This window comes from Genypterus blacodes, unplaced genomic scaffold (genome assembly GCF_046128005.1).
Source record: "Genypterus blacodes isolate CSIRO-AG114 ecotype Tasmania unplaced genomic scaffold, CSIRO-AGI_Gbla_v1 ptg000105l_1, whole genome shotgun sequence".
In the NCBI taxonomy this organism is placed as follows: domain Eukaryota; kingdom Metazoa; phylum Chordata; class Actinopteri; order Ophidiiformes; family Ophidiidae; genus Genypterus; species Genypterus blacodes.
Window position 1 is genome coordinate 1904675 of NW_027466909.1, and position 16839 is coordinate 1921513.

Sequence of the window (16839 nt, forward strand, 5' to 3'; positions counted from 1 at the left end):
CACTTAAGTCTATAAATAACATTATTACAGAGTGATAGTGGATATAAGATTTAAAACAGATTGTTACATTCACTGTCAGTCAGCAACACGGCGAAGCTAAAAGCTAAACTAAGCGTCTTAGTTCCTGAAAAGTTCTCTTTGGTGAAAAATGGTGAACTTTCACTGAAGGACAAAGGAAAGCCCCAGAGTCTGAAACGTGAGGGGGGAAGGTGAAGCTGAAACGTGAGGGGAGAAGGTGAAGCTGAAACGAGCAGCAAACCTTTGACATGAGCCTCAAATGACGATTAACAATCTCTGGATTTGAATGTGTAAATGTCAGACGACGAGCAGAGAGAGAAGAGGGAACAACGTCTTTCACACACACCCTGACAAGCAGGCACGAGGCCCGCACGCATGCAAATACACACACACACACACACATACACACACACACAGCCTATATAAGGCCCCCACGTAATGCATGTTAACGGAAACACACTGAAAAACTCACACACACACATGTCGAGCTGCACACACAGGGCCAAGCGTGTTGAAATGCACACACACACACACACACACACACACACACACACTTGTAGCTGAGTATAAACATAAACACACAAATGGAAGAATTAGGTACACAGCTAAAAATACACACACACATGTAGACACACACACACACACACACACACACACAGAATCATACCGTGCCCGTGCATGCACATCCAATAAACACATGATACACACGTGACAATTAAATATAAAACACCCTCTCACACACACACACACACACACATGCGCAGGGAACACATTAGCCGACTCCTCTAACAGTCACACACTGATGCCACCCACGGCCTTAGCACAGCAAACTGCCTGAGTGAAAACATAAACACCTTTCAGCTCAGGAGGATCTGACATTTAAACATCTGAAAAGAAGAAGAAGACGATGAAGCAGCAGCAACAACGGAATTAAAATAATTACCAAGGTGTGCAACACAGCCTGAACCATTTTAATCAGCCAGTAAACAGTCAGATACATAATTACTCATAAAGTCAATGGTAGATTCCAACGACATCATCAGCCAGAGGAAATGATAGTTAAGGTTTTACAGGCTAGTGAAATAACTTAATAAGTGTTTAGTCATGATCACACCGCAGAGAGACATTAACCTTCATCTCCCACACATTCTCACACACACACACACACATACACACACACACACATACACACACACGGGAGGCGATATGAGCCAGAACATAAACCAAATACTTTCAAACTGAAAAACTAAACTCGAGAGAAGTAAGCGTGAGTCAACTCTATAATACTACAACGCTAAATACTGATATTCACACACACACACAGACACACACACACACACACACACACACACACACACACACACACACACACACACACAAACACACACACACACACACACACACACACACACACACACACACACACACACCATTTTTCTCTTTATAATAAGCATTTGTTGTTGCAGAAAAGGTGAAACGATTTTTCCAGTCGAAACTTGAGTGGGTTGTGAGAGAACAGAACATTTCACGAGGTAAATTTCCCCCGGTGCTCTGTAATATTATCACTCCAGAGCATCACGGTTTCACTATGACACCCATTTATTTATAAGAACAAAACAAGTCTGACACCAATTAAAACCCATACCCATACAAACGAAGAAATACGTTTCTTTAACCGTCGAATTTTGCAAACTGACACAAATTTACAGCTTGAAAAACGAATCTGACACGGATAAAAGCAGAGAGAAGAAGAGTTTCAGTGACTGATTCCTGTTAATTTGACCCAGAAATGCCTCAGCAAAAATCAGGAATTTATGCAACTCACTCATATTTTATATTTGTAAAATTTGAGTGATGATTATTTTTACATTTTGAAGCAAGTTTGCAACAGAAATTCTCCCACATAAACAAAATCAATCAGTCAGATTAGTGAGATTAGATTATACTGTCACATAACAGCTTAGTTACAATTTTACTCTTCTGACTAAGGCATCAAAAATACAGATCAGAAGAGAGAAACATTATTGGCGCGGCCGCCCACTCAGTAGTTTATATGTCACCTTAAAGCCTCACCGATCAAAGTAATTCTCATTCTGATTCAGAGTTTCAATATGACTGAAGCTTTTATTTGTTTAAAAACACCAAACCCAAGCTAACAAACTGCACAATACGCACAAACCCAGGCTCCAATAAATACTGAGCAATGTTTTCTGCAGCAACATCAACAGTTTAACTTTGTTTTTAACACTTTAGAGACACTGAGATGCATTCAAGGGCCTGAGATGAAACTGCAGACACAATTTTCTAGCCGGCAGCAAAAACCGCACATGCAAAGTAAATTTAGATTTAAGGTGGACAATTTTTCCCCAGATAGGAGACGCAGGGTTTGTCTTGGTGGGTTGTAAACAGAGGCGGCAGGAGACGGCCAGCCCCCGTGGTATTTCACAGAGCAGCTATGAGACTGGTGACATAATCCAGCCGGGCCGTGTGACCAAAACACAGCAGGATGGAAAGATCAGCTTCGTTCCGCGTGTTTTTACTACGAAAATTAGTCAGAGGGCGAAGGAGAGGAGACTAGGCCGAGCTTTGATGCGTTCAGGCGCGGCGTACTTTTGCACAAAAGTGAAAAGGAAGCCGGGAGGATGAAAGAGAAAGAGACAGAGCGGCGCGGCGCGGCGGCTAGAGGAGCTGAAATGTACTTTTCCTTTTTCTCTGTCGCTGCCGTTTTTTGAAGTTGAAAGAGGGGAAATGAAAGAAACACACCAGTCAGAGAAGGAAAATGAATAAAGGATTATGAAAGAAAGAGTCCTGCAACAAGTGGGGCCTGATTAGATGTTAGAGTTTTAAAAAGAAAGGCCTTATTTTTATTTAGATTACATTTTAAGAGTGGTAGTTTGAGTTGAAATCTCTTTCTCAGTCTTTCCTGTTGCTGATATTTGATGTAGAATAAGAAGAGAACATGAGTAACAGGCAAAGAAATGTGATAAAGAAAGTTCAACATAAGGTGTGACTGCTGAATTTTGAATCGACACTCGTTTTGAAGCAACAAGCCGATGAAAATAACAGAAACACTCCACTCTGTTTATCTATTTATAAGTTCTAAATTTCACCACCATGAAGCGTCGCAGGTTTAGTCAGCAGAAGAGCCGCTGAAGCAGAGAGGACAAGAAAGAGAGAGGGGAAGGAGAAAAAAGAGCAAACAAAGTCAGACAGAGGCTGCTGGCTTAGTGTGTGTGTGTGTGCTGTGGTGTGTGTATGTAGGCCCAGAACACGACTCCACTAACTGTTGAAAGGATGAAGTGGCGAGGAAACGCAACCAATTGTAAACCAAGTCCTCATACACACTCATACACACTCCACACAACAGCATAAATTCATTTCAAACTAACTGAAGCATCTTCTCTCCTCTGTGTGCCTGAATGTGAAGTGTGCTGCTTTGACTCACGACACACAGAAGCTTCAGTGGATCTGTTGGTCTGTTTAGTGGATTCTAAGAGAGCGGATGGTGAAGACGTCAAAGCGCTTCTGTTGGTTCTGATGTGTCCCACTATGGCACTGAATACTGTTTAAATCCATCCCTTTACTCTTTCCTGCCGTGTTAAATGTCACAGCACCGCAGTTCTTTAACCCTAAGTGGTATTTATTAACACTGATGATGTCCATTAGTCATTTGAACAAAGTGCAGCTAGTGAGGATCAGCTTCTGTGCTCTTTAATGACACCCATATAAACTGTGTGGGTGCGTGTGTGTGTGTGTGTATGGAAGGCAGCGGAGCGCATCAGTGACTCTCCCCGGCTGTGCACTTAGCAACAGCTCAACAACAGTAAGATATCTGATCTGAAGATCAAAGCAAAATCAATATGGAATACATTTCTCCTGTGTCACCTCATCCAGACATGTGAAGAAATTTCTATCCTCATAATGACTTCTGACCTTCGGTTGATCCCAGTTTAATCATGATGTACAGCAAACAACAACGCTGTAAACCAGAACCAGACTTCCTGCTCCTGACATCACATGACCTGAAGCTCTTTCTACTCAAATCAGCAACAAACTCCTTTATCTCTATTTATCTATTTATTTGAGCTCTCTATTTATCTATTTATTTGAGCTCAAACATGTGATTGAAACATCTCTAAAACACCACAAAAGATCAAGCAAACTCCTGAGAAGAGTCTGGTGTTGGTGAGACAGACAGGCGGTGGAGCGTTCAGTCCTCCCACTCTCTTCCTATATGCAAACTGCAGAGGATCCTGAAACGAGGCCCATCTGCACGCCTGTCCTGAGATCACCCCGAGCTGCTCAACGGCTCGCTCTGCCAACGGTTGGGCGTCAGCTCCGCCATCACAGCAAGAAGAACAACAAGATACAACAAACCAAGGTCACTTTGTGCTTCTGTCCATGTGAGAAGGTGGAGAGGGGCACTTTGCATTTCATCCAATCAGGAGATCTCTTGCCTCAAATGAAAATGTTTGCTGAAGAAGAGGAGCTAATGTACAGCATTGTGTGTGTGTGTGTGTGTGTGTGTGTGTGTGTGTGTTTGTCCTGATGTGACACACTAGAAGTCTACAGGCCTCCCACGGTCTGGCAGAGGAGACAGCCACAGGTGGGAGGGTGCACACACACACACACACACACATGCACACGCACACACATACACACACACGCACACTGACTCACTCTTGATAAGGCAGTGAATTCAAAAGAGTGATAGATGGAAAACAGTTTGTTTCTATCAGTCTTGTTTATCTCACATTGACAGTTTATTTGGCCTGATGATCGTTTCTACGACGACTTCACTCTGCTGCTGCTGCTGTTGCTGATGGAGGAATAATCACAGCAGTTATCGTGTCAACTGCTTCGATAATAACCGAAGAGTAAATAATGCTGTTTGTTACTGTGGTTGTGGGTAAAACGGTGATGCAATTTACAAGAGATGCAGCTGAGCAAACCAGAACAAATCTTCATTTGTTGTATTTTCCTCTGTGGTGAACCTCACTGATCCGTCTGCTCCATGTTAGAACAAAGAACATCAACACTATTATGGTTCTATTATTGGTGTTCATTGCAACAGTGATACATAAGCAGGAGTGGGAGTTCAGGAACGAGCAGCAAACACTGGATTAAAGTGCAAAAGACTTTCCAAACAATCTCAATCTGAGCCGCACACACACACACTAATGCAGTATGAGCTTAGAACAGCCATGCAAATCTATGCAAAACACTTTGTGCCATTACAAATAAAAGCTAATATTCTCTGTGTTGGGACACGCAAAGGAGCCAGAAACTCCCATGGACCCCTGAGCTGAGCTAGAGAGAGGACATGCAGACGTGTGTGAAGTCTCCGTGTTCACAGAAGGTGGGACGGGTTGAGATGGCGATTGTGAGTGGAAGCGTGCTGTAGTTTCTGCTTCTGTCGCTCTCCCTCCCTGCCTCCGTGTCATTATCTGCCTCAATTACTCCAGTTTTATTTTTAGGCCGCTTAAATACAGCCGTCCTCTAATGTTCTAATTCTCTTTCCTCCACCGGGACCGAATCATTGCACCTTTCTCCACTGAGCCGATTGATTCTGACCACACCACAGCTCAGCACGTGTTGCCTTGAGGGTTGGGAAATGTTTCATCAGCCGCTGGATTTTTTTAAACTCCAAACTTTACTGAGAGCAGAGAGACAAATAACTTAACCGTGTGTGAGAAATACACACTCACAGAGATGTTATTAGGTCACACGTCAACGGTGAGGAAATATGGTCAGAATCGCTGAATATGACAGAGAAATTTCAGTAGAAAGAGAGAGAGAGTTCTGTGTTAATAAAGCTTCATATCAGTGAGATCAGATAAGAGGCTGACAACCAGTAGCTCATCTCTCATCTCACATCTCACGTTACACAGTGTTTCCTCGTACGGAGAGGTGAGGACGATTCGCTGGTGGCGAAGTGTTCCGGGAATAATAAACACCTTTGTCCGGACTCCAAACCCCACAGCTTTCACGTGAAACAACATTTTCTGTCTTTGTCAAATTCTGAGAAACAGAACTGAGAAAAGGTTTGTGGGTTTCAGACCCAAGTTTTACTATTCAGGGAAAGGAGGCACCAGCCTGTGTGTGTGTGTGTGTGTGTGTGTGTGTGTGTGTGTGTGTGTGTGTGTGTGTGTGTGCGCGCTTCATCTGTTAAGTCAAATCAAACCCACGTAACTTTCATCAACTACTTTGTTCGTCTCACTTCGTCTTTGTGACTCGTCCATCTCAGCAAACCCGGTGATTTTGGTGCTCATCTGACTCTAACTGAGCATTTTTGATCATGTGGTTGGATGTGATTATGCGTCATTTTAACTGGTTAGCCAATCAACCATGATATCTACTGTAAAAGTCAAAGTCAAAGTCCTGAATTAGAAATATTCATTAAAACTACACATGAATCAGCTGTCAATCAAAAGATTCAGTTGATTTTGACATTTGACCCAAATTATCTTTATTTTTTACCTTAAAAAAACACATTATTATGCACAGATAATTCTACAAAGATGTTATTGGTTGTGGCTGCAAGCACAAAACAAAGTCTGACACACACACACACACACACACACACACACACACACACACAGAAAGAGAGAGGTTAGGTTGGCGTGGGCTTCAGTATTTGTTTATTCTGTTTATTCGGTGTAGGTTTAATGTACATGAACATTTTTAGACTGTGGGGGAAAAACACAAACAACCACAGCGACGTGTCTGCTAATTACACTCGTGTGCAAGATTCAAATTAGTTTTTTATTTGGCTTTCAGTGTTCTAAATGTTAAAGGTCAAAGTCATGCTCCTCTGCTCTAAATGCCAAGTTAGCACACCAGGAAATGCTTTGAATGCCAGAGAGGAAAGTGACATTTCTGATAACAGACGGCTGGTTAATATTTGAACTTTGATCAGCAGAAAATTGGAAATGTGGTTAAAAACTGTAGAAATCCTCAGGAAACCCTCAACATTAAACACTTTCTTTTATAATAATGGTAGTAGTGCTTGTGGTAGTGGTAAAATGATTAGTAATAAAGATGTAAACACTAGTAATTGTAGTTTCAGTTCAAACAGGAGTATGAGTGTGAGTGGTTGTATATGACTTGTTAAAGCTCTAGTAACAATAGAAGCACGTATTGTAGTGTAGTAGTGATACTGGAGTGATCAGAATCCATACGCTAACACACACACACTCATCTGGCAAACATGAACACTAGTGTGTGAAAGTGCGTGCCAAAAGATGGAGGATTGCATGTGTGCGTGTGTGTGTAGTAGAGAGTGACAGACAAAGTGAACATGTGGGTGTGTAAGTGTTTGTCTGCGTGAGACGGTATGAGGGTGTGAGCAGGTACGGTTGTGTGTAGGTGTGTGTGTGTATGACTCGTTAGTAAGGATCTCATTTCCAAACAGACACAAACACAAACAGCCACAGGTATGTCCATCACACACGCAGCGCAGATAACGGCCTGATGAGGGTGCTGCTGTGCTGCTGAGGTGGAAACTGATCTTCAAGACATATCGAATTAATTGGAAAAGAGATCAGTCAGTCAGCGCTGTGAAGGCTCGAGAGGGAGAATAAATGGGAGGACTGACTGGAGACAAAGTGGAAAGAAGGATGACGGTGTTAACAATCTGTGCAATGTACATGAACAATCAATCAACACAGCAGGTTCAAGATCACAACAGAACCATGTTAAACTAGAGGGGCACACAACAGACTGCATACCTCCACCAAGGCCCAACAGTCCTCCAGTTATGGCTTCGCCTCTCAGCAATCTCTCAACATGATCATACTGTCAAAATCTAATCACCATCTTTAAGTCTCTCTCTCTCTCCCTCTCTCTCTCTCTCTCTCTCTCTCTTAGTTGAACCTGTTCATCACCATCAGTAGGGATTCCATACCTCCTCCAAACAGCCGTCCTGACCGCAGAGTTTTACAGCATCTGAATCATTGTGGTGTAAGCTGATATGCACCGTGTGAGGGCTCGTGCAAGGTGTAAAGAAAATAGCACTTGTAATGGAAAACTAACTTCCCTACTCAGAGCGACTCGAAGGACTCGACATTAGGCTTTTTTAAATTTGCTTTCCACTCTCAAGGGTTGCAACACAAATAAATGTCAGTCAGTGGAACGAATTTCAGTTTAAATTCAATTCGGTTTGTAGAATCCAACAGCAGCTTGAATACTAATGGCAGATTTGCCGTGTGAAGGGAAAGTCCAACTATCCAACTACTACTATACAAGTTGAATTAAAGTGAAACTAAAGAGTCATACTGTAACTCGTAATTCTGATAGATCAAGATTTCATATAGAATAATGCTGTATTATGAAGTTTCAGTTTGGTTTTTGGTATGAAACTGAATTTTTGGAACAGGCAATATTCACATCAAGGAAGTTCATGTGACAATCATTTCTACCAAATCTATTGATGTTGGAAAGAGAAAATAAACGTGTAAATAAACAGAAACAAGTGGAATTATTCCATCCTGCACCATTTAAAACACTAAACTCTCAATCTAGACATTTTAAATGGACAGTAAATATATAATCTACACACCACAAATCCACAAAAAGTTCTTTTAGTGTATTTCATAAAGCTTGATGTATGTGTGTGCTGTAATTTACTTACACTATTCACATACACACACACACACACACGAGGGAAAAACAGAGACTTATTTGAACTATAGCTGCTAGTAAACACACAAAGCATAATGATGTGAAACCTACACCTCACTTAGCCACTGGTTTTTAGTCTGAAAAGCAGAAATGAATTTTGCCTGAAATGATTCTAGATTTGTACCTTTAGTTTGATAGTTTGATATTGTCCGATTGTGTTTTTCTCAGCAGAAAAGATGGACGCACATTAGGTTCATGTTGCTCGTGTTCCCTTTACGGTTATTTCAAGTTGAGATTGATATCGCACACACACACAACCGCAGGGGCCTAATGTGACTCAGAAACACAGAAACACACACACACACACACACACACGCACAAGGTTAAAGATGTGAAACCTTTTATATTGAAGGTTCAAAGAAAATGAAATTCAAAAGGTTGCAGGCCATTTACATATTTACACATCTTTTCAAATCTAGCTTTAATTTAGTTTTCTATCTATTCTATCGTATGTGTTTACCTTCTTTTTCCTGTATTACACGAAGCAAAGTCATGTTTATAAAGTGTGTACACACCTTCACACCACACAGCAGAATCACACACTAATAATGAGATGATACACACATAAAAATACGTTTTTAAACACAAAATTAACAATTGGTTGTTTAAGAATATTGGAATAACACTGCAGGAATATTAATAACAGAAGGTTTAAATGAGATTTTCTTGAATATTACAGGAACAATTATCCATTAATTTACTCTTCAAAGTCATTATATACTTTTGCTTTGTAATAAATTACACAATTACACTTCTACACGTGCTTTTGTACAACAGAGTGGGGACACACACACTCTCTCTCTCTCTCTCTCTCTCACACACACACACACACACACACAGAGAAGGTAAACAGGCCAGACACACATCCTAAATGTCAAATGTCTACTGTCATATCACACAGGAAACTTATCTCCTTTGACCTTTGATTATCTTCTCCTGTTGTTGTGGTCGTTTGTTATAAATTATAAACATCTGTCAACAATATCAGAGACTCAATTATGCAAGAAAAAAGAGTCGCGACAAGAATCCTCTTCCTGCTACATTTCACCGGAAACTTGTGTTTTAATCGATGTTTTATTTTAAGTCTTAATCGGTCAAATCTGGAGTTCGACGTGTTGCTGAGTTATAATCCATTAACCGTTACTATAATTATTTTTTTTATACATTTTTATGAACTCAGACGGGAAACGAAGCGTCGGACATGAGCGCAGGACTCAAGTACGCAGCTTTAAAAGGGATTAAACCGCAAAACAATGTGAAAAAAAAACATGTTACACAGTTGTGTTTTACTACATTTTATTTCTCCTTTACGTTTATATTTTAATGGCAACCTGTTTTGTACCTGGACGGCAGGAACTCGGCCACCATTTTCGGGTTTTCCTAAAATGTATTCCAGTTTTTATTTTATATTTTAATGATGTCATTAAACCGCAGAAATCCCACATAAATTAATTTGCAAAGACGATAATACAAAACTATTTTCATACAACAACTTCTGCGCTGATAAAAGGACGAATCGAGTCATAAAAAGGAAATCATTCAGTTTTTCAGTTAGTACGTCATTTTACTGATTTCAGACACAAACAATCACTCAGAGGATTTATTTATTAATCATCTAATTTGACAACTTTTTATTTAATATATATATATTAATAGATGTTCGACACCCCCACTAAAGGTGTAAAGTGAATCTCAATCTCAAAAATAAAGCAACGTCACAGTAAGCACTGGTTATCCGCATTGTTTTTATAACATGTTGGTTTTGTTCTGTTTAAAACACATTTGATCTGCGGTCATCTTGAAATTCTGCTTGAGAAAGTAACATTACAGACATTTTGATTAATTTTCTGGGTCAATTTTAATAAGGCTGTGTGTTATGAAAGTCGTCGTATTTGTTTTTAATCATTCCTGGCTAATTTATTTGTCGAATTTTACCAGAATTCACAATTAAAAAAGGAAAAATGCTTAAATATCACACAAACAATTACTCAGTTTTCTGGTTAAAAGTGAGTATAGTGAGACAGGCGGGCAAAATCATCTGTTACTCCACTATTTCGCATCACGTCATTACGTCATTACACGGACTGTTATAATCAGTGTTTTATAGGAATGTTGTGGAAATATTGTGTCGAGTTTTGCGGTTGATAAGATCCGAGAGCAGCTCTCGGAATCGGCCTGTAAATAACAACATAACCGCCTCAAACAGAGCCGTGGTGCGTTTAAAAAGCCCGTCTGTTGTCCTTAGTGTTGCTATCACATCGAAAGTAAGCAGAAAAGTTTCTAAGATAAGCGTTAATTGTCGTCTTTTAAAGGTGCGTTACGGGCAGAAAGCAGAAGAGAACAAAGAACCTTGGAGACTGTTTGCTGTGGGACTGAGGCGCCATCTAGCGGTGACACATGAGAACAACAGATAAACGCGTCCTGCCCAATATGAGCTTGTGAGATCTTTGTAATTTGTCGCTTCTGTTACTTCTCTCTTCTTAGTACGAGAGTACCGTGTGGTTTTCTAAGTCATTTACTATCATAGAGAACATAGCTCATGATAACTAAAGGTGTAACAGAACAAACGCACCCACAAACTAGTGACCTACTACTGTTTTCACCATGACAGGATATTCAACTTGACATTTATTGATCTTTTACCTGCTTTCTGACTCACTATGAAAACACGCGTATAATTCCTGGTAGCTCAATGTGGTTTAAAGTCATTTAGAGGCACACAAGCGCCAACGTCACACACACACAACGCCCTCTGAGTACATTACACACTCCTGTACATTCATCTGTTTGTGACATATCAGATGAAATCTATTCTCAGGCTGTGAGAGAGCAGGTGAAGTAATTTTCTGCTCTCTCATCTCAGCTTCACTTCTCTTGATGACACATCGCAGGTTCTCACTTCTGCCGTATCTGTTCTTATCTGCTCAACCTCGAACCTTAAAATATCATATACGTGCCCGTAATGTCGACTCAGCGATCTGAAGTCATTATAAGGAGAAGCTATTCTAGAATCTTGATATCTGTACTTTGTGTTCCTCAATTTGAGTCCTTCACTTGAGGATGATGAGTTGATATAGTTAAACAATCAGAACTTATATGTATATACTGTATAGTGGATTAATGAGCACAGCAAACTACAAGGATGCAACTCAGATTCTCATTTAAATTAAACATTTATGAAGGCCCAACCTAAACCAGGACTTTTTAGTGAGACAGGAAAGAGTATTTGGGCTGATGTGATGAAGAGGTGGTACATATCTATGCATCTCACCAGGTCTAGCTCTCTAACACCTATAATGTGAGAAGCAATGACCAACAACAAACAAGCTGAAGAAGATGAGAATAACAAAGTTGATGAGGGTAAACTCCATTTTTCCTCACATTGTTCTGTTATATACGTACATTATCACTTTGCATTACGCTTCAGCACCCAGACTGCTTACTGTAGCTTGTGAACAAATTAAAAGCAGTATTTCTTTCATGTTAACCGAGCAGATTCTTCTAAAATCCATAATGTTTTATATTTTATTTTATTTATAAATTATAAATGTAAAGCAGTGATGAAACAAACTTGAAAACAACTACAACCTGCAACCTCTTCTATTCAACCATTTGGTGTGACTAGTGGACTTCTAGTGGTACCAAACATGGTTGCCGGGAGACGATGTAAAGCAAATCTCACCTGGGGCCTTCTTACACACAGCAGGTGTTTACCTCGTTACATACAGGGAGCGCAGTTACGTCAGATACTGTATTTTCTACATGTAAAGGGGGCGGGAGAGCGCCGGGTGCTTCTCTACCCGGCAACAGAGCGCTGAGTCATCTCTGTCCCAGCCCTCCCACACCACCCACGCTCTCTCTCTCTCTCTCTCTCTCTCTCTCTCTCTTTCTCTCTCTCTCTCTCTCTCTCTATCTCGCTCTCTCTCTTCACGCCGGAGACGCACGGCCACCGACTTGATACCAAAACTAACTGCATCACTTCATCCAGGGCCCACAGAGGACAAAAACACCCATTTACTGTAAACGGGGGTGACGATGCCGGGCGCGTGTGTGTGTGTGTGTGGAAACTGATACCACCTTTAAGACTTTGTAAAGAGCACAAGAACAAATAATAAGATGATGTAATGAAAGCTCGACGTGTTCTGTGCTTTAAATGGATCCAACATTCACTTCACTGTGGCTGCTGAAGTTTGCCGTTTCTCCTCAGTGTCTGATGTTATAGGCTCACATCTTTAGTCCGTCTGTGGGAAATTCATTAATTCCTATGGAAGAATGTTGGTGGACAGCAGCCAACTGGGATAACTTTGGCCGCCAACTTAACAGGAAGTGACTTCAAAGTGGGTTTGGCCGTGACACAGTTGACAAATCATGAGTCTGATTCCCTTTGATAGCAACATGGTTACACTCTCCTCCTACAGCGGTCAGCCCACAGATCCAGCTTGACCTAATTAGTGAGATTTGCTGTGTAGGTGCTGCGTGTATTCTTCCTCCATCTTACAAAAACACAAAAGCCTTGGGGTCAGACCTGCTGTATGTAGTCACCGAGTGTGTCAATGTGGTGTGTGTTACTGCAGGTGTGTGAGGTTCCCACTTCCACTATCCCGAAATGTGTTTACCATTCCGCGTGAGTGTGTGTGAACTTACGAATCGCCACCTCAGCGTCACTATGAGACTTGAAGGTTAATGACTGATGACTGAACCGCTCCTGCACATCACACACACACACACACATCGTTCCCATCTGAAATCAGCTGTAATATCAGCAGGATAGAAAAACCTCCAGTTTCACTTTGGCCCCTGGGCGGTGGAGTGTCTGCGTCACACATGTATCACTTATCATGACCAAGTTTGGAGCAGCTGGTCACAAACACAACAAGGTGCCAAACCAGCAGATACGGACCTGAGCACCGGTCTGTCCTCGCTGTTCCGGGCCGTCGGCTCTCGCTGCCAAATTGCGACATATTTGTTATTTTTACAGAAAGAGAGCCACGGTGCCGTTTATTAACTACATGCTTTGATCTGTTTACAGATATTCATCAGCTTCCTTTTGAAGACGTCTGAGAGAAGCAAACACACTTTAAGTCACATGGAGGAACGCTCAGTGACTCAAACCGTCCAACAAACTCTGGAAAACCTCCGCAATATTTTCCGTCTCGCTCTCTCTACCCGTCCTCCTCTCTCTCTCTCTACCCGTCCTCCTCTCTCTCTACCAGTCCTCCTCTCTCGCCCGTGCTCTCTCCACAGAAGTCTTACCAAGAAGCAAACTTCAATCTGAAAGTTCTTAATCACAAAACAAATCCTCTCCCAGTCTTTGATGAGGGGATCTAGTTTTGATTTAGCTCCTCTCTCTAATTCTCCGTCACTCAGCTCACACTTTCAAATCAGCTCCACATTCCTGCTTCGTTGCTAAGTCAACCAATCAATAACAGCGATGACCAGGTGGCCTTCACTTACCAGATTGTCTCTCTTCATCCTCCTCTTCCTCTCCCCTTCTTCATCAGCAAGTCTTTACTGAGCACTAAAGGAAAGCAGAGAGAGAGAGAGAGAGAGAGAGAGAGAGAGAGAGAGAGGGAGGCAGGGAGGAAGAAGAGAGGAATGTTTTAATCACCCTCAAGGAGGCCAGCTATCTTCCCACACACATTGCTGCGTGTCCTTTACACACACACACACACACATATACACACACACACACACACACACACACACACACACACACACACACACACACACATACACACACCCTGTTGGAAGGTCAAGATGAATCTGGACAGAAAAGAAGAAAGAGTAAGAGAGAGAGAGAGAGAAAGAGAGACCGAGACTAAGAAATCAAGTGACAGAATGGAGAGAAAGGAGAAGGATGACGAGAATGTAGAAGACGAGCAGATGACAGAGAGGGACGAAGGACGAGGGAGCAGAGAGAGAGAGAGAGAGAGAGAGAAAGAATGAAATGCATGCAGTGGCTTGGCTGAGTCATCTGCACAACTACCACTTCCTGCATCGCTTCGTCAGAACTCTACTAATGACTGGCCAGCTTCTGAGACACACACACACACACACACAGATCTCAGATATGTATGTATGTGTGTGTGTGTGAGAAGCTGACCAATGACCTGACCTCAGTGTGTGTGTGTGTCATGAGAAACAGCACATGCTTCCTGCGTTTGGGGGGAAAGAAAAGAAAAAAGCAGCCGAGCCTTTTTCCCAGAATTCCCTGCAGTGTATTTTTAACTTTCCATCTCAGAAGTTTTCTGATCACTCTGCTTCTCTCAGCTTCTACCAGCAGACACTCAGGACCACCAGGGGAGAATCATGCGACCTTTGACCTCTGAGGGTCTTTACTGTACCGCTTTTACTGTGTAGAAACAAATGAGAGACATCATTGATGTGATAGAGAATTAAAGCTCCACCAAGATGAAATAGAAGAAGAAGAAGAGGAAATGCCAAGGAAGTCATGCTTTGACTCAGATTGATCCTAATTAAAAACATCTCCTCTTCTCAGGGGCGGAGCCAGAGTGCAGCTGTAGTCTGAAGTCATGAATGTAAAGTACAGGACAGCAACACTGAGGTTGGGACTGAAGTAGACGGCGACAGGGAAATTGAAAGCTTTCACAGGTGTGTGTGGGTGTGTGTGTGTGTAGGGGAGGGGTGGGGGTCTAGTTAGGAATATTTAATTTAAAACTTTCTTCCAGCACGGCGGCTACAACTCCAACTGAAACTCTGAGCTGAGCTGAGTGATTCTCTGATGACGCCACAGCAGGAGGTGAATCATACCAGCAAGTCACACACACACACACACCATATGGCTGCAGGAGGAGATGTTAACACTCCTCTGTTACTCTAGACATCAGTTAGTCCCTCATGATGCGTTACAGTCTCACATCTAAGCTTACAGACAGACACACTGACCCCATTTGGAACGTTTGAGTGGAAGCTGAAGCGCTGAGGGCAGAGTAAGGAAAGGAGACGTTACATCCTAATTGTTGGAGGAGTCTTATATCAAAGGGGGGAGAGGTGGGCGGGTCACGGGGGTCTCTTCCCTGAGAAAACCATGGGAACGCAAGGCCGAAAACACACTTCCTCCTCTGCAGTTCCCACGCTTTTGGAACATACACACACATACACACTATACACACAGTACACACACGTATACAGACACACTTGGACATGATCTATAAAGCACTTTATGTTATAGTAGCAAAAATAGAGTACACACACACGCACACACATACACACACACACACACAGGATGCTGGTCAGCCTGGGTTCATCATCATCATCCATCATTACTGTACATTGCCTCTGTGTAGCAGAGGGAAACATGCAACTCTCTGGTTTGGGACTTTATCACCTTAATGTGTAATATTATTAGTTACTATAAACTAATATCAGCAGCTGGACAATGGCAGCCATGTTCTGTGTCTGGAGCTCGGGCGTGAAAGACTCTGGTTCTGTCATGTTACTTTGTATAAGAGCTCATTGGACTTGTGATGTGCTGACTCAGCAAAGCCCTCAGAATTGGAGAATTCTGGGAGATTGAGTTTCAAGAGATGAGTCATCAAAACCAGGATGACACCGATCTATCTTTAGTGTGCGACTGTGGGAATCTAACATCTTTAAAATCGCTTGAGAAGAAGAAGAAGAAGAAATCATATTGAGTGTTGGAATGACAGTCATGTGTAATAAGTTAACTTCCTTCTCTTCCCCCTTTTCACTCTGAATCACCACAGATTTTCTTAAATCCGTTGCCGCTGCTGCCGCTGCTGTTACCATGGAAGCAATGTGTCAGTCATCATTGAACTCTCACTTTCTCTTAACTGTTGTGCCACACTGCAAAAAATATGAACCTGTGAGAAACGACACAGATCCATCCAGAGTGAGTATGGACGAGTGAAGGGACGGTACAGGTGTGACAATCGCCTCTTTGTTCCCCAGGTAACGCAAAGGTCAGTCAGTCACGGATCAGAACTGATAACGTATCGGTAACAAACTCCGGCCGCGTGTGTGTAATGTGAAACAGAGGCAACAGAGACGCCAAACGGAAGACGACTGTGGCCGGAAAGACACATTCGTCTCCAGATATCACATGGCCCTCGCCCTCCTCTGATCCCCCTCCTCCCTTCCCCCTGCCCCCTCCTCCTC

At 42.1% G+C, this 16839-nt stretch overlaps 1 long non-coding RNA gene across 1 annotated transcript in view; it reads right to left on the reverse strand.

Annotated features, from left to right (window-relative positions):
* Nucleotides 1-15048, reverse strand: part of LOC143008590 (uncharacterized) — a 28378-nt gene extending 13330 nt beyond the window's left edge. The window contains exons 1-2 of the long non-coding RNA XR_012964610.1: nucleotides 14441-15048; nucleotides 14155-14218 (exon numbers count right to left, since the gene is read on the reverse strand). This is a non-coding gene — a long non-coding RNA (uncharacterized LOC143008590). The remainder of the gene's footprint in view (nucleotides 1-14154; nucleotides 14219-14440) is intronic.
* Between the last annotated feature and the right edge of the window lie 1791 nt (nucleotides 15049-16839).